Genomic DNA, 23,004 nt, shown 5'->3' with positions numbered 1-23,004 from the left:
CCCTGAAGCCTGAGAAATCCCAGAAGTAGAAGCCTTCCTGCTCTTGGAAGAGACTCCATGCACTCCTTCGTTCTCAGCTGCAGTGCCATCATCCTTCCAGGAGAACCAGTCCTTTCCCTTCGGCTCTGCCTATGGCGGGAGAGTGGGTCTCAGCCACTTGCTGCCCAGCAACCCTTGGAAGACTATGGTGGGAAGGCCCCTCTCAGACTCCTCATTTCTGATGACTTTGAGGAAAGGGGAAGTATTGGAGAATGCTCCTTTTTTCCTCCTGCAGAGCTTCAAACCCCAGCTCCCTTTCCTGCTGTCTTTCCTTAGATCTCACAGTCCCCATCTTAAAACTCAAGTTGACCATTTGGAACTCAGAGTGCATTTTCCCATACAGGTAGCTTGAACATGATGCTTGGTCTGCCCATGATATATCTGAGACAGAATGGGAATAACATTGACCAAGTAGCTAGTATTAGTATTAATGATTTTGTTGACTAATTAATTAATAATGTCACCACCATGTCTTGCCTGGAAGACCGCAGCAGTCTCATAACTGTGCTTTCCCTGTGTACTCTTGTCATCCTATAGTTTGTTCTCTCTGTGAAACATTAACCAAGCCCCATTTCTTCTCTGCTCAGAGCCATCCAGTGGATTCCTGGCCCTGCCACGTGGCCCCTGCCTGCCTTGCAGACCTCTCTCCCAGCCCTCTTCCCCCTCCCCCAAGTTTGTATCACCAGAGGACCGAGCACCCACCCACTCTTCTCCATGCCTGGGACTCTCTTGCCTTCTTGAATTGTCTTGTTCAATTTCCATTCATTCAGATCTCTGCCCACATGCCACTTTATGGGCTGACCTTCCCTGATCACTCTTCAGAGGGGTGACCTCAGGCATCCATCCCCTTCACTGCTCTATCTCCTTACCCTGGCTTATTTTCCTTCCTGACACCATTCCCACCCTTCCACTGCTGATGTGTTTGTTTCCTTGTGTACTGTTGGTCTCCTCTTGTAGAAAGTCAGCTTCACAGGGCAGGGACCTGGTTTCTTTGATTTATTGCTCTGTTTCTGACACTAGAGTAGTACCTGACACATAGTAGGTGCTCAGTAAATACTTCTGAATAAGTAGATGTATGAACAAAGGAATTAATATCTATATCTATTGGGTAGACTGTGGTTTCCCATGGAATTAATCACACATTCCAAACAACAGTGCCAAAAATGAATGCCTACTTTTCCCAGTCCTTAGGATTCCAAGTGGAGGGACTTCATTTTAAAAATGAAATCATAGATTATTCTGGAAACCAGGACTTCTTATTGTTGCATTCTTGACAAATATAGACACCTATTTGCCTAGGCAGTTGTTCTCGGGGTTCTGAATTTGACAAAGCGGGGGCTTTGGGGCACTTTGGTCTTATGAGTCTCCTACCACCAGTTTTACCGAGAATGGCTGTGTTTTCTTGATTAATCTAGAGCAGAGTTTCTCACCTCAGCACTACTGACATTTGGGACCAGGTCAGTCTTTGTTGTGGGGACTGCCTTGTGTGCTGTACAATTTTAGCAGCACCCCTGGCCTCCGCCCATTAGATGCTAGTAGAACCCCTGGCTGTGACAACCAAAAGTTGTCTTTGGACATTGCCAGGTGTTCCTTGAGGGGCAGTAATCACTTGGGGTTGAGAACTACTGCTCCGCCATATGCTGGAAGCTCCCCACAGCAAAAAATTATCCCACCCCAAATGTCACTAGTACCCAGATAGTGATACTCTGCTCTAGAAGAATGCTTGTCACATGCAACTCTAAACAGTGATGAAAACGTTCTGTTCTGTGCAATCCAGTATGGTAGCCGCTAGCCACGTGTGGCTACTGAGTACTTAAAATGTGGCTAGTAAAACTGAAGAACTGAGTTTTTAAGTTCATTTCATCTTAATTAATTTAAATTGAAAGAGCTGCTTGTGGCTACCATGTTGAAAAGCACAGCTGGAGAGACCAGGGCTGCTCACACTTCAGTAAGGGCACACAAATCACCTGGGGATCCAGCAAGCCTGTGCCGGTACAAACTTGTTTTGAACTCTCCTGTCTTAAAACTTAGTGTGAAATTTTGCATGGTATTGCATCGTATAGCTGGGCCTATTTTAATTAAAAAAAAAAAAAATTAGCAGGGGCTCCTGGGTGGCTCAGTCAGTTAAGCATCTGACTCTTGGTTACGGCTCAGGTCATGATCTCGGCATTGTGGGATTGATTCCCACGGCTTCTGCTCAGTGAAGAGTTTGCTTGTCCCTCTCCCTCTGCTCCTCCCCACCCCTGTTTGCATGTGCTCTCTCTGTCTCTGTCTCTGTTTCTCTCTTTCTCTCTCTCTTGAATAAATAAATAAAATTTTAAAAAATTAATAGATTTCAGCCCTGATATTTACATGTATTTCAGCAACATATCAGGTTAATTCTGTGGCTCTGAGGATAAAGGTGATAAAGCAGAATGAGAGGACAGAGGTGCATTGGGGAAGGGTATGTGTGGGGAGAACTTAATGAAAGGAATAGTATTCCTCTCTAACAATGAGGATTTTGTTTCTCTCTTCCGGAATTTTCTCAAATTTTATCTCTGGAGTGAAAAACAACATTTAAATGCTACATTGTAGACACCAGCAAAGGGATCAAGGTCCTACTGTAAATCCCCGGGCCACTGCAAGATTGGCCTAGGACATAAGCCCAGCACCCACGACCTCCTTAAGTCAGCGGTTCTTAGCCTTGGCCACATATTACAACCACTTGGCAAGCTTTAAACACTATTGTTTAATAAGTTTGTGGTAGAACCCAGGCATCTGTGGTTTTCTAAACTCCCTAGATGATTTTGATGTGCTATTAGGATTGAGAACTGCTGTGCTAGCCTATGGGACACAATGGTGAAAAAAGAAAAAAGAAAAGAAAAATAGACATTGCCCATGCTGTCGTAGGGCTTACAGTCCCACTAGGGAGACCAACTTGCTAATCACGTAATTAATTGATTGCAACTGTGATAAGTACTGCTGCACAGTTCTATTTCTAGAGAGTCAGAAGTCTCACTGAAGCTATAACCTAAAAGGCTGACTAGATGTTTATGAGGAGGGGGCTAGGAGGAGAGCATCATAGTCAGCGGAACTGGTACGTGCAAACGCCCTGGGGTAGGAAAGAGCTTGAGATGTATGCAGCCCTAAAGACAAGCTGGCTGGGGCCATGAGCAAGGGGACAGCAGGCTTGAGGCTGGAGAGTGGCTGGTGGCCTGCTGTTCATCATCAGTCTACAATGAGTTCATCTGATATGTTCTTGGTGTTTGAGCTATTCTGCTATTGATGTGAATGGTCCAGCTTCTGTGTTCTGGAATAACTGGGTGCATGAAGGGCGGATTAAATGGCCCACCTCTGTCTCATAGTGATCTGGGCAGGACATTCTCCTGCCATGAGGGACAGCTATTTTTTTCTCAACCTCTGTAGAAGTGGGAATGGGGCACCAAAAGAAGAGAAGAGATGTTTAGAGAGAATGAGACCCCCCCCCCGCCCACCCCATCTCAAAAGCTTCCAGACCTCCCCTGGCTATTGGGGGAATGTATCTCACTTGAAAATTAGATCCTCTACTGTGCCACTGTTGTCTCTGCCTAGCGTTCATTTGATGGAATGGTTGGCCCCCCAAGCACCTGGAATCTGAGATTTCTCATTGCATCAATTATCTTCATACTGTTTCTTAGCTGTTCTTAAATTAAAGCTACAGATTGAATCTTCCTTCTCCTCTTCCCCTCTTTTTCCTTCTCCTCCCCCTCCTCTTCCTTCTTTTTTAAATCTGTGCCAATTCCTAATTTATTGCGGGTGGCATGGAGGGATTTCTTCACACTTCATTTGGTCCTGCTTCCCGTTTCAGAGGCTCTCTCTTGTATATCCTGTGTCCGCAGCTAAACTCTCCCCCAACCCATCAGGGCAGGATGTAATCTTTTTCTTTTTCTTTTCTTTTCTTTTCTTTTCTTTTCTTTTCTTTTCTTTTCTTTTCTTTTCTTTTCTTTTCTTTCTTTTCTTTTCTTTTTCCTTTCCTTTCCTTTTTTCTTTCTTTCTTTCCTTCCTTCCTTCCTTCCTTCCTTCCTTCCTTCCTTCCTCCCTTCTTTCTTTTTTTAAGATTTTGTTTATTTGTGATGCCTGGATGGCTCAGCGGTTAAGCATCTGCCTTCAGCTGAGGGCATGATCCTGGAGTCCCAGGATCGAGTCCCACATCGGGCTCCCTGCATGAAGCCTGCTTCTCCCTCTGCCCATGTCTCTGCCCTGATCTATTTATCTCTCTCTGTCTCTCGAATAAATAAATAAAATCATCTTTTAAAAAATGATTTTGTTTATTTATTTGAGAGAGTCAGTGGGCCTGAGTGGGGGAAGGGGCAGAGGGAGAAGCAGACTCCCTATTGAGCAGGGAGCGCATGGGGCTCAGTCTCAGGACCCTGGGATCATGACCTGAGCTGAAGGCAGACAGTCAACCGACTGAGCCACCTAGGCACCCCAGGACCATCCTTCTGTGGTTTGAGCCTCTCGGTACCCATTTAAAGTGTTTGTTTCTGTATATTAATTTTTTTCCTTCTCCCAGATCTTTTAATCTTTGTTCCCCCTTACCTCTGACTATAGTGTGGTATGTAAGGTGGGCATCTGTCACCACCAGTCTACACAAGGGAAACTGAGGCCCAAAGAATAGTGTGGGGCAGTGGGAAGATCCTGGCCTTGCCTGATGGCTTGCTGGCTGCAGATCCTTGAAAAGGCACACTATCTTCCATGGCTGTGTCCTCCTTGGTTGTACAGGAAAGAGATAATAAGATTTCTGTCTCATGGGGTGGCATGTGGTAACAGAGTAAAAAGGAAGGGCTTCCGGCTCCAGGTTCTGGCTTTACCACTCAGTTTTGTGGTCTTGGGCAAGTCAGCAGGCCTCAGTTTCCTACTTATTCGATTGTGATACCCACAGTGACTCTGCAGGATTGTTGTAAATATTAGAGTCCATCGCTGGGGAGTCCCAGCACCATGTCTCATCTGTGGTAGGATGTGGCAGCTGTTCCATCTCCTCTACCATCTGGGACTCAGCTGTTTGTCCAGAGGAACCCCAGTTGTTAGTGGTGGGTGCCCAGAGCTCCTGGGCAGATCTTCCCATAAATCCCTGGAAGGGCATCTGGATTCCTCTTTGCAATTGAGACTGGGGCAGGTGAGATGTGACTTAGTGAGGGTTAGTCCTAGCTAACTAGTCTGTGGTGGAACTTCCAACCACAGACTCTCAGCAACGTGGCTGGGAAGCATTGAGGGTACACACCAGGAAATGATGAGTCATCAGGACACCTGGCTACTGATGGGTAATCTCTGACCCTTGCAGAGCTGCCGAATGCTCCTGCTGTGGCCCAGTAGTGGCTGGGAGATCATTTCTTGGACTCCCATTGATTTTCACATTGAGGGAGGGGCATGGCTCTCCTTGCTCCCCAATCGCTGGGGTGCAGGGTTGGTAATGCTGCCCGATTCGGGGTCCTTTAGGAGCCAGGCAATGTGCTTCTTGCTGATCTCCTTGAGACCCCTGCAAGAAGGCTTCTGTTTTAATAGAAGAACAAGGACCGAATGGCTGGTGAGGGATGGAGTCAGATTTGAACCCAGGTCTCCTGGGCTCCAAGGCTCATGTTCCAGGTGTGAAATTGTATGAATTTTCTTAAAGTATCACCCCCCAGGATGCTTCTCCAGCAGTAATCTTAATAATGGAATGCTCATCCACATCCCCAAACCCACACCCTTGTCTATCTTCTCAGCACTGACCAACTAATTTTTACTACCAGCCAAATTGAATTTAGCCAAGTCACCACTGCTGAAAAGGAAATAGGTAAGAGTGCCACAAACTTGGTCTAAAATTGGAGGGAGGGATCCCTGGGTGGCGCAGCGGTTTAGCGCCTGCCTTTGGCCCGGGGCGCGATCCTGGAGACTCGGGATCGAATCCCACGTCGGGCTCCCGGCGTGGAGCCTGCTTCTCCCTCTGCCTGTGTCTCTGCCTCTCTCTATCTCTCTCTCTCTCTCTCTCTCTCTCTCTCTCTCTCTCTCTCTGTGTGACTATCATAAATAAATTTAAAAAATTAAAAAAAAATAAAATTGGAGGGAAAGCAAAGTGGCTCCTATATTGGATGCCTCGTGCCAGCTTAGGATGAGAGAAAATTACACCTTATGTGTGTATATATGCACCTTATATTCCTGGCTTGCCATGGGTAACTTCTCGGGCTCTTTTGAAAAACCTGCACATGTTTAATGCTTGCCTTGGATACCACAGTGACTAAAGTGTGGTGTGAGACCAAGAACCAATTCAGTCCTTATTACAAGCCTCCTTTCATAGCTAGAACGTGCTGTGCTCCTCCTCATCACAGGACTTTTGCAAAGACTGTTTATTGCACCAGCAACATTTATTCTCTCTTGCCCTCTCTGTTTTGCTTCACTTATGTGTTCTTAGGGTTCAGATTAAAGACTGGTCCATTAGGAAAGCACCACTGACCCTTTCCTGTGCTAGGTCTACCCCTGTCTCATGTTCTTATAGCAGTAGCCATACTTCTTTAGAACATATCACTGTTAGTTATTTCTAATTTGTTAATGCTTGTTTCTCCCACTAGACCGTAGGCTCCATGAAGGCAGGGACTGCTTTGGTCTCACCTGTTCTTTGCCTAGTGCCTTGCCCTTGCATGGTACATACTATCATTCAGTCACCATTGAATGAATGGATGGAGAGATGGGTTGAGCTAGTGAGCCTCACTTCCTCTCCTTTACCTCCAGACAGTATTTTTTTATTTTATTATTAACATGGTAGGAAGGTTATAATTACCTCCTTCCATGTCTATGTTGGGCCTCCTTGAAGGAGAACCCATCTTGAGAACCGTGGGAGGCCAACCCAGCACCTGACATATGGTAGATGACCAATAGCATTTGACTCTCTGGTTGCCTAAGCATGGCTCTTGCTGTTGAGACACCCAGCTCCAAGGACTCAGGCTGTGGCAGGGGAGCTCAGTGAGACTCAGGACAGCACGTTAGTCTTGGACACTGAGTGAAGTATATCCCTGCTTCCCACCTCACGTCGTGGTTTAGCTTCTTGCTAACGTCTCCTACTCAGGTTGCCAGTTACTATATTGACTTATTTGTACATAAACAGTTATTCCCATAACCTTCTCTTCCCCAACATACAGAGATAATGATATACAATCTTTGTAACGTCACAGACATCGCTTCAAAAACATTCTGTTGCTATAGGACTGTTTATGATGTGCTTATCGGTAGAATTTCATGAGCAACAAACTCCCAAATTGCAGATGATTTAGCATTTGAAGCAGGGAGTGAGGGTATATGAGTGTTCACATTTAAAAAAAAAAAAAGACTTTGAAAGGGGAAGTTTTTCTTCTGCGGAGTTATCTTCTAAAGTTTAAAATAAGAACTACTTAAAAGCTGAGAGTTTAGAGGAACGAGCACTTTCTCTTAAACATTCAAATGGGTGAAAATGACTTGTAATCTCTCCCTCAAGTATTATGGCAATAGGCATTTAAAGGCTTTTTTTGGAGCTGGCTGTCACAGACAAAGGATTTCTTAATTTAAAAAAAATCATTTTTATGGCATTAAATAGTAGGAATGAACACGAGCAGCCCTTTTGACATTTCGGGACTGATTTATTTTCTGAAATGTCCCAGTCCATTTTAATAGATAACACTTTGTTCTTCCTGTTCGGGGCAGTCACTTTGGCTGCGGTCGCCGTAGTTAGGGCTGAGAAGTTTTGACCAGGTTCCATGAGCCTCATGCTCCGGAACCTGAACCCAGCGAGTTCCACTGGCTCTGTCCCGATGCCTTCCCGAATGCTCCTGCTGTGGCCCTCCTTCCTAGAAAGAGACTCTGATCTGCAGTCCACAGGGTGAATTTGACATCAGCTGTCTTGCTAGCCACCCTCTCAAGGGATCATCCAGATTTCTTGGGAAAGCCTACCTCCGGGTCAGCTTCCCTTGTGATGCTGCTCAGCTGTGGTTTGCGGAATGGTGCTGGCCGCAAATCACTCACCCATCCTCGAGATAGTACAGAAATGGCGAGTAAGTGCTTGGAAACCTGTGTCCCAATTGGACAGAGTCATCTGTGGGGTCAAATAGTTGAAGAGGTGGCGCTCTGAGCATTTTTTCTATTTCATTTGTCTACCCTTTCATTTTTTTAAAATTACCTTTTATAAAAGCATTTATCTGCAGTGGATTGGGAATGAAAACAAAAACAAAGACCACTCAGCCTTCCTGACAGTACTTTGGAAAGTCCTGTGGGGAGCAACTTGCGAACTGCCTCTGCTCCCCTGTGGGACAGGCAGGCTGTTGAATGAATTTGGGGAAATCACAGCACTTACCAAATTACATTGTAATGAAACATGTGCATCTCTCTCTCTCTCTCTGTCTTTCTTTCTCTCGACTGTGTCTTAAAAGCAGTGAGTGCATCTAATACAACTTTTTAGCCTCATTCCTCAGAACCCCCCATGGCACATTGTAGGGCGTGGGAAATATTTGTCTGATCCATGCCTGCCTGCTCCCCAAGGACATGAGAGTGGGTGAGGCCAGCCTCAGGAACTCCCTCAGCTTTTGAAGAATATCCCCTGCAGGCTGGTAATGGAGAACTAGGAAGAAACAATGAAGGAGTGACCTTTCCTGATCTTTTCCCCCTGCAGAACCAGGACTCCTCTTCCCACCTGCCCAGCAGCATGAGAGCAGCATGACTGGCCGGGCGCAGGAGAAGCCCCCAGAGCCAGGCCCCCAACTCAGCCATCTGCTGTGGAGGTCAAGGTAAGCTTGCTTTCCTTCTCCTGAAAGGTCCAGGCATTTTTTTTTTTAATGAATTCTCTATGCTTTTGTGATCTCGCACCATGTGCTGGAAGAATGCAGGTTTGCTGGCGCATGGGTAGGCGTAAGAAGTGCATGTCAGCCTTGCAGGGCAAAGCATGCTCGTTGCAGTTAGTAGAGAGGCCAGTGGCAGGGAAGAAAGGGTACCCAGTTGAGTATCTGGAGACTAAAGCTACCATTATTCCTCCACCACCTCCTGAATCTGGGACCTTCGGCTGATCTTTTAGGGATTGTATATCCAGGGAATTTTGAAAGAATGGCATTGGAAGGACAGTCTGTGGCCTGGGACTCCCAGGACATCCTAGACAGACTCCTTCCTGTCCCACACAGGGTCGTAAGGGGGGGTCGTAAGCATCTGCCAGACCAATTCCTAACCAATGTTGAGCAGTGAATTATTAAAAATTCTTCCTAACTTGGGACAAATTCTTCTCTATAACTCCTGTCTGCTCTTCTCTGCTCTGCCATTTGGAACCACAAAGCCTGGGCTTTCAGAAACTCTTCCATGTGACTCTGTCTTCAGAGTTGAAGATGGCTGTCATGACTCTGCTTTTCTTGTTTGTATCCATTCTTCCTGGACACTGGCCCCACTCCCCTTGTCCTCTTGTCCCTCTCTATGTTGGAAAGGACTCCAGTGTCAGCCCTGCCAGTTGCTCACTCAACCTGTGCTATCCTCAATAGAGAATCCTTTGGTCAGTACCTCTTAAGAACCCCTTTGTGATAGTGCTAGACTATCTGTGCTAGACTCGAGGTACATCAAGACAGGTTTGGATCCTTGGAGAGAGGCTAATATAAGCATAACTCCTTTGGTGTGCTCCTTTTTCATATTTTATCTCTTTTCAGCTTTTTTCTCAAATGTTCCATGAGCACTTGGAAGAAAATGGGTATTCTCTAATTGTTGGATATAGCTTTATGATCGTCAAAATAAATTACTTCGTTGTACTGTTCAGATCCTCTCTAGTGTGCCTTTTATATTTTTATTTGATTAATCAGTTTTTGAGAGAAATGTGTTAAAAATCTCCCATTGGATTTGTCAGTTTCTCCTTGTAGCGCTGAAATTTATATATATATATATATATATATATATATATATATATATATATATGATTTTATTTATTTATTCTTGAGAATACAGAGGGGAGAGAAAGAGAGGAGGCAGAGACACAGGCCAAGGGAGAAGCAGGCTCCATGCAGGGAGCCCAACGTGGGACTCAATCCTGGGTCTCTAGGATCACACCCTGGGCTGAAGGCAGCACTAAACTGCTGAGCCACCCGGGCTGCCCTTTTTTATATATTTTAAGGCAATGTTATTTGGTAGATGCTTTGATAGAATCAGTGTATATTATTGATGAGTTAAGATACATTTCCACCACTTTTATATACTTGAAGGTTTTTCTGCTCTTTCTTCTAGACTGAGATGTTTTTCCCCCTTGTTTCATTTTCCATCTTATTTGGAAGTTCTACACTCTCTAGAGGCACTTGAGTGGCTCAGTCAGTTAAGCGTCTGCCTTGGACTCAGGTCATGATCTCAGGGTCCTGAGATTGAGCCCCACATCAGGCTCCCGGCTCAGTGAGGAATCTGCTTTTCCCTCTCCCTCTGCCTGGCACTCCCACTGCGTGTGCTCTGTCTCTCTCTCTCTCTCTCTCTCTCAAATAAATAAAATTTTTAAAAAATAAAATATTTTTAAAAAGGAAGTTTGTCCTTGCAGTAGTTACTCTGGCTGTTGTTAGCTGGCATACTTACCAAAGTCTAAAATTTATTTTTTTGTAAGTCTTTTTATTTATTTATGATAGTCACAGAGAGAGAGAGAGGCAGAGATATAGGCAGAGGGAGAAGCAGGCTCCATGCACCGGGAGCCCGATGTGGGATTCGACCCCGGGTCTCCAGGATCACGCCCTGGGCCAAAGGCAGACGCCAAACCGCTGTGCCACCCAGGGATCCCAGTGAAAGTCTAAAATTAATCAGGGTCTTTACCTTCCTCCTCAACAATGCAAAAACCCTAGATGGGTTCAATTCTAGTCCCTGCCTCTCCCAATTTATAGACAGTTATTATCCTGTGTTTTCATTCAGTTCTGTGTTTTTTTTCCCTGCCAGTCAGACATCACTGTTGTAGACAGTGTTTGTACAGATGTACCCATATACTGATCATTATCTTTTTTTTTTCTGATTTTTTTTTTTTTAAGATTTCATTTATTTACTCATGAGAGACATACACAGAGAGAGGCAGAGACACAGGCAGAGGGAGAAGCAGGCTCCATGCAGGGAGCCCAATGTGGGACTCGATCCCAGGTCTCCAGGATCACGCCCTGGGCCGAAGGCAGGCACTAAACCGTTGAGCCACCCAGGGATTCCCTCTGATTCTTTTAATGAATCTCAGATTATTTTCCTTCTGCTTGAAGTAAATCCTTTAGCATTAGCCTTTAATGAGAGTGAGAGTCTGGTGATGGCAAATTCCCAAGTGTTTTTTTTCTGGTTTGGTTTGGGTTGGATTTTGGCTTTGGTTGGCTTGAGAACATCTTTATTTTGCTCTCTGTTTTTTTTTTGTTTTTTTTTTTTTTTTAAGATTGCTGGATTCTTTTTTTTTTTTTTAAGATATTTTTATTTATTCATAGAGACAGAGAGAGAAAAAGGGGCAGAGGCACAGGCAGAGGGAGAAGCAGGCTCCATGCAGGGAGCCTGACATGGGACTCGATCCAGGGTCTCCAGGATCACACCCCAGGCTGTAGGCGGTGCTAAACTGCTGTGCCACCGGGGCTGCCCTGCTCTCTGTTTTGAAAGGTGGCTTTACCAAATATATTCTCTTGGGTCACTGAAGTGATTATTTTGCCGCTTCTGGCTTTGAAATTGCTGTTGAGACGTTGGCTGTCAATCTAAATTCTGTTCCTGTGTAAGTGACCTGGCATTGCTCTCTGGCTATGTTAAAAACATTGTTTTCTTTGGTGTTCTGCAGCTCCCATTACCATGTAACTAGGTGTAAGTTTTTTTGTCTTCGGTCGGCTTGGGTTTTGTTGGGATTCCTAGAGCTAAAGATGGGTGTTTTTCAATAGTCCTGCAAATTCCCCACCCTTCCTTCTTTGAATATTGCCATCTTTTCCTTCTGTCTCCTGTCTTCTTCTGGAACTCCTGTTAGACTTCTGATAGACCTTCTATCTCTGTTCTCTGTATCTCTCAACCTCTGTTTTGTATTTTTCATATTTGTCTCTCTGGGCTGACCTCTGAATCATTTCTTCAGATCTGCCCTCCATTCAGTCCTGTATTCCGGGTTTCAAACGCTCTTTAATCCACCCACTCATTCCGTCTGTTTTCCTTTTGGTTGTTTTATCCATCGTTTCTAAAAGTTCCAGCTCATTATTTTTCTGCTTGGTGATTTTTTTCTAGTCCTTATTTCTTGCTCATATCTGCAAACTTCTTTTTTTATTATTATTATTTCTTTCATATATTTAAGTAGCTATTTAGAAATCGTGAACTCTCATGTCTGGTAATTCTAGACTCTGAAATCCTTGGAGGTCTAGTTCTGCTGTCTGTTGTGTCTGATGGCCAATACTCATGGTGCCTTGTTTCCTGCAAGCTGCTTGTTTTCCTGGCAAGGAAAATTCTCTATTTGAGAATTATTTGACGTATTTGTTGACATTGACTTTTCCAGACAGAATCTGTATGGCTTTTTTGCTCATTGTTTGAAGGTACTAGCAACCAAAAATCACTTTAAATTAATTTTCTACCTAAGCTTTCTCTGGCTGCATAAGAAACATGAATTCAAACTCCAAACCTGTGTGGGGTCTAGCTGATGATTACATATTTTCAGGAGATCAGCTATACACTCAGCCTGGATCCTGTTTTAGATTCTCTCTCTCCCTCTCCCTTCCCACCACACTCTCTATCTAAAAGAAAAGGGGTGCCTGGGTGGTTCAGTCGGTTAAGCCGCTGACTCCTGATTTCTGCTCAGGTCATGACCTCAGGGTTGTGAGATGGAGCCTGCTTGCAATCCTCTCTCTCCCTCTGCCCCTCCCTCTCCTTCTCTAAAAAAGGAAAAACAAGAAAACCCACAAATTTCCAGGAGAGATTTTCTCCCATCCCACCAGCCCAAGGTCAGGGCTCCTTGCAGACTGCTTCTGTGTTGTGCATTTACTTCTCATTCACTGAGCATGGAGCCCCAACTTTATGGAGGACGGAGATTTTTTTCTCGTGTCTCCTGAACATTGTGCAGCTCTTGAGGTAAATGTAGAATGTCTAGGGTTTGACAGGAACCCTCAGGGCAAAAGTCAGCTTTGCTGCTAGCTCACCAAAGCAGGGTTCCAGCTTTGGGTGTGTTTTTGGTCTTTGAAGAATCCTTCCATTGGTACAAACTCAGTGATGTGTATACAATTTTTATATTTTAAAATTTCTCCAACATATTAGTTGTTTCGATTGGGACAATCAAGTAGGGTATCTGGTCTGCCGTATTGCCAGAAGGTGTTATCTTCTTTCTTCTCCACCATAGCTCTGTATGGCATGAATTACTAGTCTTTATCACAGAAGAGTGCCGTACAGAGCTCAAAGAGGGCACATAGCTGGCTATAGTCACAGGGCGAGCAGGTGACAGCACGATGAAGAGTATGTCCTCTCCTGTCCTCTTTTCCCACTGTCCTCCCCAAGGTAACCGATGACCATTTTTGGTGGATGAACTTTATGCTCACAAAGGATATGAGTCCCTACCAGGATGCTTTAAATAGCTGAACAGCTTTGTAAAATTTGTTTATGAATCTATTGTTTATCTTCCTTGAGAGAGGAAATGGCTTTTGCATATTTTGTGGCCTCTTTCTCCAGCGGTCACCAGCAACTTTCCTGCTTCGTTCCCACTCCTCAAAGGCCTGCTGGACTCAATGCCAGACCCCATGTGCACCTCCTCCAGATCCCGGCTTCCTCTCCTCTGCATGCCACACTCTCCTTCCACTTTCTTCCCTTCCCTTGCCCCCACCCCTGTCCTTTCTGCTGTTGGCTTTTCTGTCTCCTGGTGTGTGTGTTTGTTGGAGGGGAGGCCACACAGCACCATGGTTAGGCTTTTTGGGCTTTGTGGGCAGGGAGAAAGAGCTGAGTTTGAACCTCACTCTGCCATTTCACTAGCCCAGTGTCTCTGAGCTTCAGTTTCTTCATCTGCAACATGGGACAATAGACAGAGTTATTTAAAGACTAAATAAGACATGTATGGGGTACCTGGGGGCTCAGTTGGCTGAGCATCCAAGTCTTGGTTTTGGCTCAGGTCACGATCTCAGGGTGGTGAGATTAAGCCCCACATTAGGTTCTTCAATCGGTGTGGAGTTTGTTTGAGATTCTCTCTACCCCTCTGCCTCTGTTCTCCTCCACCATGAATGCACATGCATATGTGTGCGCTTTCTCTCTCTCTCAAAAAAAAAAAAAAAAAAAGAATAAAGACTGTGCATATAGAGCTCATGACAGGAGCTTGGAGCATGATAACAGTCAGTCTATGGTAGTCAGTATTGTTATGACTGAGACAGACCCTTCAAGCCCCAAGCTCTTGTTCAGTGATACTTTTAAGTTGACAAGAGCTGGTTTATGAACCACGATGCAAATGGAAGCAGAAATCTAGGGGCGATGTGGGATCCTCAGCCTCACTATTATGTTCTCCAAACTGGAGTGGTTTTAAAGACGGTTTGAGGGAACACAGAGCACACTGGTCTGGCCAGTGTTTGCAGATGGTATGAACCATAGGTTCTGGAAATGGGGTACCCCAGAATCTTGGCCCTCCCTCTGAACCATGCTGTCTGTCATGCGGCCACAGACGGGCTGGGCTTGATGATACCACTCACTGGGGACTTTTCTCTTGGAGCCCCCAGATAATAGGAGGGCAGAACCACTTTGCTGGACACATGTTCAGTAGGGTTAGAGAAGTGGTCCTCACTGTCTGTTTTACTTTCGTTCTTAGATCCTTCTATTAAGTGGCTTTATATTACTCTCAGATTTTTATCACTTCCTGATTTGATATCTATCAGGCAACAACTTTTTTCAGTGCCTGCTATTCATAGTGACTCTAGGCTTTATACAGTACACAAGTGGCATTAAAAAAGGCAGAGTTGGTGTGATTCTGAAACTGCTCTAAAAAATAAAGTCTATTCATTTTAAAAGACTTCATGACCAAAAACAGACACAGAGGATAAACTGTCTTCATGAGATGAAATGTTGGGTATACAGAATGGGTCGCCGAGAGGGACAGCACTGTGTCCCTACTAAGTGGTCAGGGAAGGCTGGAGCAGGCAGATGGGAGCTGGGCCTGTTGGGCAGCTGGGTGTAGACATGGTGTGAACTGAGCTATAGAGATGGGTGTTCTCATGAGCCAATGAGACAGATGGCCTCTGTGACTCCTCTTGGAGAGCCACTAGCATAGCAAAAGCCCTGAGAAGTCCTGCAATTAATGTTTGACTGTGTTTCACCAGGTTTCCCAAGTGTGGTTGACCACTCATGGCCAGTGAACATGGTGGTCTTGAGTGGATTAGCATTTGGCTTCTATCTCTACAGTAAATGCTTCAGTTGATTCCAGGCCATCAGCTCACTGTCATAAAGCAGTGACTGGCAACTTTCTGTAAAAATTCAGTCAGAGGGTGCTTGGGTGGCTCAGTCGGTTGGGCGTCTGCCTTTGGCTCAGATCATGATCCCAGGGTCCTGGAATTGAGTCCTGCTCAGCGGGGAGCCTGCTTCTCCCTCTCTCTCTCTCTCTCTGCAGCTCCCCCTGCTTGTGCTCTCTCACTGTCAGATAAATAAATAGAGTCTTAAAAAAAAATTCAGTCTGTAAAGGGGCACCTGGGTGTCTCAGTCAGTTGAGCTTCTGACTCTTGATTTGGGTTCGGGTCATGATCTTAGGTTTGTGGGATCCAGCTGTGAGTTGGGCTCTGCACTCAGCACGGAGTCTTCTTGTCCCTCTCCCTCTGTTCCTCTTCATGCTCATGCTCTCTCTCTTTCAAATAAATAAATAATATTTTTAAAAAATAAATAAAAATGCAATCTGTAAGAATCAGACTTATTTGGAGTCAACCACTGGCCTTCTTTTCCTAACTGTTGCTTAAATATCTAGAAGGATGAGGGCTCTGGAAGCTTGAGCATTGATGTTCCTGTGGTTAGAAAGGGGCTGCTTTGTTCTCCACAACTCCCAAGATGATGTCCTGCATATTCTCCACCCAGCTGAGGGGCCAGGCCTAGCCCCACCCCTGCCTGCAAACCTCAAAGTCTATTAACAGCTCTCTCCCGATGATGACTCATGCTTCCTGTCCCTCCTTTATTCTAGTTACTCAGAGCTGTTAGCCAAGATTGATTACTTATACCATCTAACTGGCTTTGCCCAGGGGGTGTTCAACTGGTAGATTAAATAGTCTTCATTGGGTGACAACCCAGCCTGTGTTCTCCTTGCCAACCCTGCAGAGTGAAACAAGGGCTTTATGTTAGGTGTGATTGTGAAGGCCATTTTCCAGAACCAGGAAGTCAACACCTTATGTCTGGGGCTATCTTAGGAGTTTGAGGAGCCAGAATTATTATGGATACAGAGATAGGAGGAGCCCCAGGCAGAGGACTCCTATGCCAGCAGAACCCCTAAACGCCATAAACGGAGTCTGTAAGTGAAGCTCTGGAGATTGACCATCATGATGTTCCTTTTCACTGTTGGGTGATGCCCTCTCTAAAAATGCTTTTAAAATCTTTATTCTACTAGTCATATACATTATCCTATTTTTTAAAAAGTTAAAGCACTGTAGCTGGAGCTTAAGTCTGCTCAGATCCCCCCCACCCCCACTCACTCTCTTCCCCTTTTCGAAAAGATGGGAGAACTGAGACTGGAACCAGGTGTCCTGACTCCCAGCGCTGTTTAACAGCTGCAGTAGGATCCTTAGGCATCAGGAGTGAGTGGTAGAAAACCCTAGTGCCTCAGTACCCTGGCTCAGGATTGTTGGGTGTCCCTGGGACCAGTCAGGGGCTGGGGGTGCTCACCCAGCTTAGCCTTCGCAGGTCAGAGCCAGAGGGACCTCCTTGCAGCCCATTGGGCCCAGCCTCCTTGTTCTGCGGAAGCTGAGTCTGAGGTACTGGGAAGGGGAAGTCATTTGCCCAACAAGGTCACAGGGCCAGTCTCCCTTTCTCTCTGGTCCGGGTTATCTTTCTATTGGGTTTGCACTTCCTGAATACGCAGCAACCGGGTTGGGGGGGTGAGGGGGGTGGTGGTAGAGGGCAGGCGAAGTGGGCTTAAAAGAACCCCATCTGAGAATGTTTAAAGTTCCGGTAAGTGTCCCATGAAGAGGGATATAATCTATGTATGCATAATCAAAAGAAGAGGGAAGACTTAGTTTAGCTCCAAAAGACCAACAAGAGTTGGGGGGGGGGGGCGGGGGAGGACAAAACGGGAGCTATTCAGAGAGGCTGGGACATTTTTATCGATGGGATAGAAATAAATAGGAATTTGTTTTTTGCATTTTCACGATGCCGCCTTGTTAGTATTTTGGGAGTACGTTCAAGTCACATGGAGGCCCTAGTCCCATTTTAGTGACAGTGGTTTTGTGGTCTCTGGGGGGCTCTTTGGCCTGGGACTGGAATCCTCTGCTTTCGAGTCCATCAGGTTTGCTCCTGGCAACATGGGTGATCCTTTGGAAATCTCTTCATCCCTGCGATCTTCCACAGCTTAGCTCGGAATGGGAAGGCAGCCTCCGGCCAGGTCTGCCTCACAGAAAAATAATAGGTGTGAGTGCCCTCCACACGGTAAGGCTTAGGTTGGCCTCCTTTTTTGTTCTCTCACCCCCACCTTGGCATGAGCTCGGAGAGAGTTTGGTGCTTCCGCTGGGCAAGCTTTCATTTTCCCATCCAACCAGGTGGCAGCTGTGGGCCACCAGAGCCTCCCCAGGCCTGCTTCCTTGGGACAGCACACTGTGCGTCCCAGCTTCCTTAGAGGCACCATTGTTGAGAGGCAGGCCAAGAGGCTGTGACTACAAGTGAGGAAACTGCAGATAGGGACAGAGTTCTTGCCAGTTTCCAGGAATCTAAGAGCTGGGGGCCCTCTTGAAACAGGAAAGGAAGTAGACTGCCTCTTTATCTGGTATCATGGAGGGAATGAAATGACTCTTTCTGGGTAATTTGGGCGCACGCTTTCTCCTTTAATGATAACCACAGATATGGTTAAGCTTTAAATGGCCACTAAATAATGACTTCTCTTTTCCTCTCTGGGACTCTTGAACTGTTTGACGGCTAGTCCCCAGAGAGCAGAACACCTCCTTCATTACCAGTAACCACGTGGAAGAACTGGGCCTGACCTGTGGCCCTAGTCCAAGGCCCTCTCAGGCATCTCCTGAATCTCACTGAGCCTTGGAGAGCTGAAGGCCTCTCTGGCAGGGGCTGACCTGCCCCAGAAAGCTTCCCTCCACAACTGAGCATTTACATTCTTCTGTTTATTTCTCTGCCTTCGGGAATAATATGCGGAATGCCCAGGAGGCCTTGCATGGTGTCTCCGGGTCTTCGGGAGGGATCAAAGTGAACGCACCCTGCTGCAGGGGTGCCTTCAGAGGGTGTAGAGGGGGTAAATGTGGTTGTTGGTCTCTGCATCAGAGGGCCTTGGACAGCTGAGGATTTCCAGCGGACAGGTTTTAGGGTCTTCCTCTTCTTGACGGTGTCCACGTCTGGCAGCGCCTGCCCCTGAGCACCAATCTGGTGACTGAAACAAAGGGAGGCCTCAAGGTTGCCCTGGAAACGAATAACCAAACCGATTCAATCACGACTGAGTCATTGAGGCCTGATCTAAACTGTACCCAAGTCAAAACAAAACAACAGGAACCCCACCCCAAGTGGTGAGGCTCCACCAGTCCTCATGGGTGCCACGCACATCCCAGTACGTTCTTGTTATATCCTCACCAAAAAAAAAAAAAAAAAAAAACAGCTGTGGAGCAGTAGGTATTGTCATTCCTCAGTCCAAACTGAGCCCCCCCCCCCCCCCCAAAAAAAGACAAGATCAATCTGCTGGGTTCTTACTTTGCCAGTGGAAGATGAGGATTTGAACTCTGGTCTTCTGACTCCAGGAGAGTGGTCTTAGCAATTCTGCTACATTGCCTGTTTCTCTCTCTCCAGGGAAAAGTTCCTGACGAATAAAACAAATTTCCAGATAGCTGGAGCTCAGCCCTTTCAGACTAGAAAAAAGGAAGATTTTTTCTTGTTATTGTTATGCAATGCCTCATAACAATGCTTCTTTTTCATACTTCCCAGTCCATGGCTATATGCTAGAGAGTGGAGGGTTGCTAAGTGTAGATGGCCAGATTCCCAGGGCATATGTGTACTGCGGTGAAACTGGCTTTCCTCAACCTTCCGAAGTCAAAGCTAGAAGGCTCCAACTTAGGGGAAGTAGCTTTGTGCTAATCAGATCTGCGATGGAGAACTGGGGACCCTGTGGAATACCATAGGAAGCCTCAACCTTGGGCATCAGAGCAGTGGAGGCCTGGCCCTTTGTCACTAATTGTGTGACCTTGGGCAGATTATCCCCTCCATGTCCATTCCCTCATCTTTTAAAATAGGGAAAACACTTCTGACTCTACAGGTTTGTTGAGGGGACAGAACAGAATAGTGTATGTCTATGCTTTGTGCACTGCTTTCCTTGATGTGTTTGTTAGAGACTCCACATTGAGCCAGAGCATCTGTGCCTGTGGACCAGGGGACCGGTCTGCTCTGAACTCCACAGATATGAGCGGACACACCCTGTGGTCATCAGGGCAGGTCACTCAGCATTGACCTCATCCCAGGACCATTAAAGAGATGGAACCATGAGCTTTTTATTCTTCTGTTTTAAAAAAGAAGAACAACAACAACAACAAATCAGGAAAAAGAGAAAATTTGATTTTCTTTAACCTGTGGGTTTTTTTTTTTCCTTTCTCCCCTCCTTGCTGTGAGTGGAATTGCCACTTTGTTTTTTTTTTTTTTTTAAATTTAAAAAAATGATGTTCTGGGTGATGGAACATAATATTTAGACATGTTGAGCTGACAGCTGATGGGTGTGTTATTAATACACCATCACCACAAATCATGTTGCAAGGGTTGGTGGGGAGGAGATTTGTGTGTAAATGTGCGTGTGTGTTCACACGCTTGGATGATTTAACATGATGGGGGAGGGTCCGGTGACCCTTATCAAAAGCAGCTCTTGGGAAGGACGTGGTCTGCTCTTTGGAGGATTCCTTTGTGAACTGAGGAGGTATTTCCCATGTTATCCTGTAGAAACAAAAGGTCTCCCCTTCCCCTCTCCCTCCTCCCTCTCTCATGTCTCATGTACCCAGCGGGTACCATGTATTATGCCAGCCCCTGAAGACAGAGTTGATGAGGCTCTCCTCAGAAGAGGTGCTGGCCTGATGGCAGAGGCAGTAGTCCAGTGGGGCACAGTGTGCTGAGTGGTGTGATGACGCGCAGAGTCCTGGCCCATCCTTGCTGGCTCTCCAGGCATTCTTCCTCGTGCCCCTGCCTTCATTTATTACCTGTTGTCAGGGAACTCACAGATCTCTCAGCCTGGGACCCCCCAGTCCAGCTGGCTCAGGAGCAGCTCCTGTAGGTCTCCAAATGAAACTGAACTCTCACAGGCATGAACCCCGACATCTGGGAGTCATCTTGACACCTGCCCCTTCCATGCCCCTGTACCTACCACATCACTAAGTTCTGTCAGATTCACCCCGAAAGGCCCCTCCATCACCACACACATGTGAGCTGCCTGACCTGGACCAACGTAAAGCTAAGTGCCCTCTGTGTCCCCAACCACCCTCCTCCAGCCTATGTCTATACCACAGGCCCACAGACTATGGTCTGTGAGCTAAAAATGGTTTGTACATATGAAAACTCAGTGATGTGGGAACACTGGCTTTGAACCCCAGTCAAGCAAGATGTTATCCTTCCAAAAAATGCTTCCACTGTTCTCATTAGCCAATCTGTATTATCAAAAAAAAGTTCTCGATATTATTATATTTTTAGTTATGTTGAAAAACTTACAGAAATTTATATTTCCCTCACTACATACGTGTCTATGTCTTAGCCTTGGTTTTGTCATCCGGCTGCAACATCTAGAATGTATTCTGTTTGGCTGTTTACTTTGTAAAACTTGTTGAGCTCTGATCTACAATGTGGCCTTTTCAGGAGGAAAATCTGGTCAGTCACACATGCCTGGAAGACACACACACAGACACACACTAATCGAAACACTTTTATGGTTCCCCAATACATTTTTAGGATAAAGATAAAATTCCTTACCTCAAGAACCTTGGGTGGTATGGCCCTTGCCCCCCTTCTAGTTTTATGCTGCTTAGTCCAGTATTCCAGCCACTCTGGCCTTTTTCTCTTGTTTCTCATGTCTACCTTATTCCTACCTGTCCCAGGGCCTTTGCCCATACTGCCCTCGACTCTGTCTGGAATTTGACATTTTGCACCATTTCCACACCTTTCTCATCCATTGGATGGTGGCATCACTGTGACTTCTGCAGAGGATCCTTCATAAACCTTTCTGGTGAGGACATGACCCGTTATTACAGCCATTCATCATGGTCATAGAATTACATTTGTCTGTGTCTTGACACTGCCGCCCCAGACTGCAAGCTCCATGAGGGCTGATACTGAGTCATGTACCCACCCCCATTTTATATCCACTATGCCTGGTATAAAGTGGGCACTCAAATATTTTGTTACAGTGCATGTCTGAGAATCAGGGAAGGTTTCATAAATGATGTTAAGTCCAAACAGGAACTTGTGGGCTGAGAAAATGGAGAATGAGAGCAATTTCAGACAGAGCAACCAGCATTCTGAAAACTGGGGTAGCTCCCTAGGTCCAATGCTCAGGGTGGGTATGGGTAAATGGTTGGGAAAATCATTACAAAGGTAGATGCGGCCAAATTGTGAGGGCCCCATAAGCCTGGCTGAGTTGTGGGCACCCTTCTTCTGTTGGCAGGGGGAGCACTGGAGGTTTTGGGCAGAGGGGTGGCATGGGCAGGGCTACTAGTGGAAAAGCGGGCTGGAAGTGGTGAGGCCAACCGCGAAGAGACTGTATCATAGCGTTGGCAGGGGAATGAGAAGATGGTTGGGGAATGCCATGGAGGAGAGGTCGACAGGAATTGATAATCTATTGGAAGTGAGGGGGGATTGTGTTCTTGGGGTCTGATTCAGGCCCCTCCAATACTTAAGATGAGGAAAGAGGTGGAGGCTTGAAATTCGTTTGGGCCCAGGAAGTGGAAGGAGAAAATGCCTGCAGCCCCCATGTCTTCTTCAAAATAGGGCCAGGTCCTCTGCTGAGACAAAGGCCTTTTAGGTTCAGGTCATGGGCTTTGGCCCCTTCCCCCAGTTGCTAGGTGCTGGGGAGCAGGGGGAGAGGCCCAGACTGAGGACTTCTATCCCAAATAGCTTCTCTGAAGGTTAGTCGGGCACTTAAGGAGACCTGCCTTTCCTGGACCTTTTCCTAAAAATGTGATAGCTAAATGTCCACTTTGTTAGAAATCCTACCTTGAAGGCCTTTGAGGAAGGTCTCTGCTTTCAGAAGATATTCGCTGAGGGTCTACCCTTCCCCAGCTTTGCCCTGAGCACCACAGGGACCACCCTTCCACCCCCAGAGAATCTGTCTGACCCACAGACATAGCTGACACATAAAATGCATGAAGATTAATGTACGAAGACCTGGTTCAATGACATCCTGCATTTCTGTGGTGCATTCAAGTTCACAAGGCACATTCTCACACAGGTGATGCAGTTCTTCAGCCCACCTTCTACCTGATGTCTGGGGACTGTTTTTGTCCCTGGGCCCCCAGACTGCCCACGCAGCCCCTACCTTCACAGGTGTGGCTGGGGGCTACACGAGCACCTATTCACGCCAGTGGTGCTCAGTAATGTGCCTGCGTAAACTAAGTGTGATGTGAGCTGAAGACCTGTGAATGCAAAAAAGAAGTAGAAATGCTGTTTCTGTGAAAAGTGAACTGAATGCTTTGCAAAGAATTGATCAAAGCAAGCCCCTCCAAGAAAATCCCTGCCCAGACGTATGCACGACACCTGCTGGAGGCCGTCACTGGGAGGAGAGAGATGAGCCTGCCAGAGGAGGGTGTGCTGTGGCTCCTCCACTGGTTGCCCTCACCTTCCAGCTCCTTTTTTACAGATGCCATACTAGAAAATGACACATTGTGGGGTGATTTATGCTTAAAAAAC

At 46.2% G+C, this 23,004-nt stretch overlaps 1 protein-coding gene across 12 annotated transcripts in view; it reads left to right on the top strand.

Moving 5' to 3' along the window:
* Positions 1-23,004, top strand: part of TRERF1 (transcriptional regulating factor 1) — a 210,610-nt gene that overhangs the window by 133,299 nt on the left and 54,307 nt on the right. For all 12 annotated transcript variants that reach the window (XR_008665137.1, XR_008665136.1, XM_055330778.1 and 9 more), the window contains exon 4: positions 8,669-8,783. The gene's annotated coding sequence lies outside the window, so the exon portion shown is untranslated. The remainder of the gene's footprint in view (positions 1-8,668; positions 8,784-23,004) is intronic.

The sequence above is a fragment of the Nyctereutes procyonoides genome, unplaced genomic scaffold, assembly GCF_905146905.1.
Source record: "Nyctereutes procyonoides isolate TBG_1078 unplaced genomic scaffold, NYPRO_anot_genome, whole genome shotgun sequence".
In the NCBI taxonomy this organism is placed as follows: Eukaryota; Metazoa; Chordata; class Mammalia; order Carnivora; family Canidae; genus Nyctereutes; species Nyctereutes procyonoides.
Note: the sequence above shows the minus strand (reverse complement) of the source record. Positions and strands in the feature narration are given on the sequence as shown.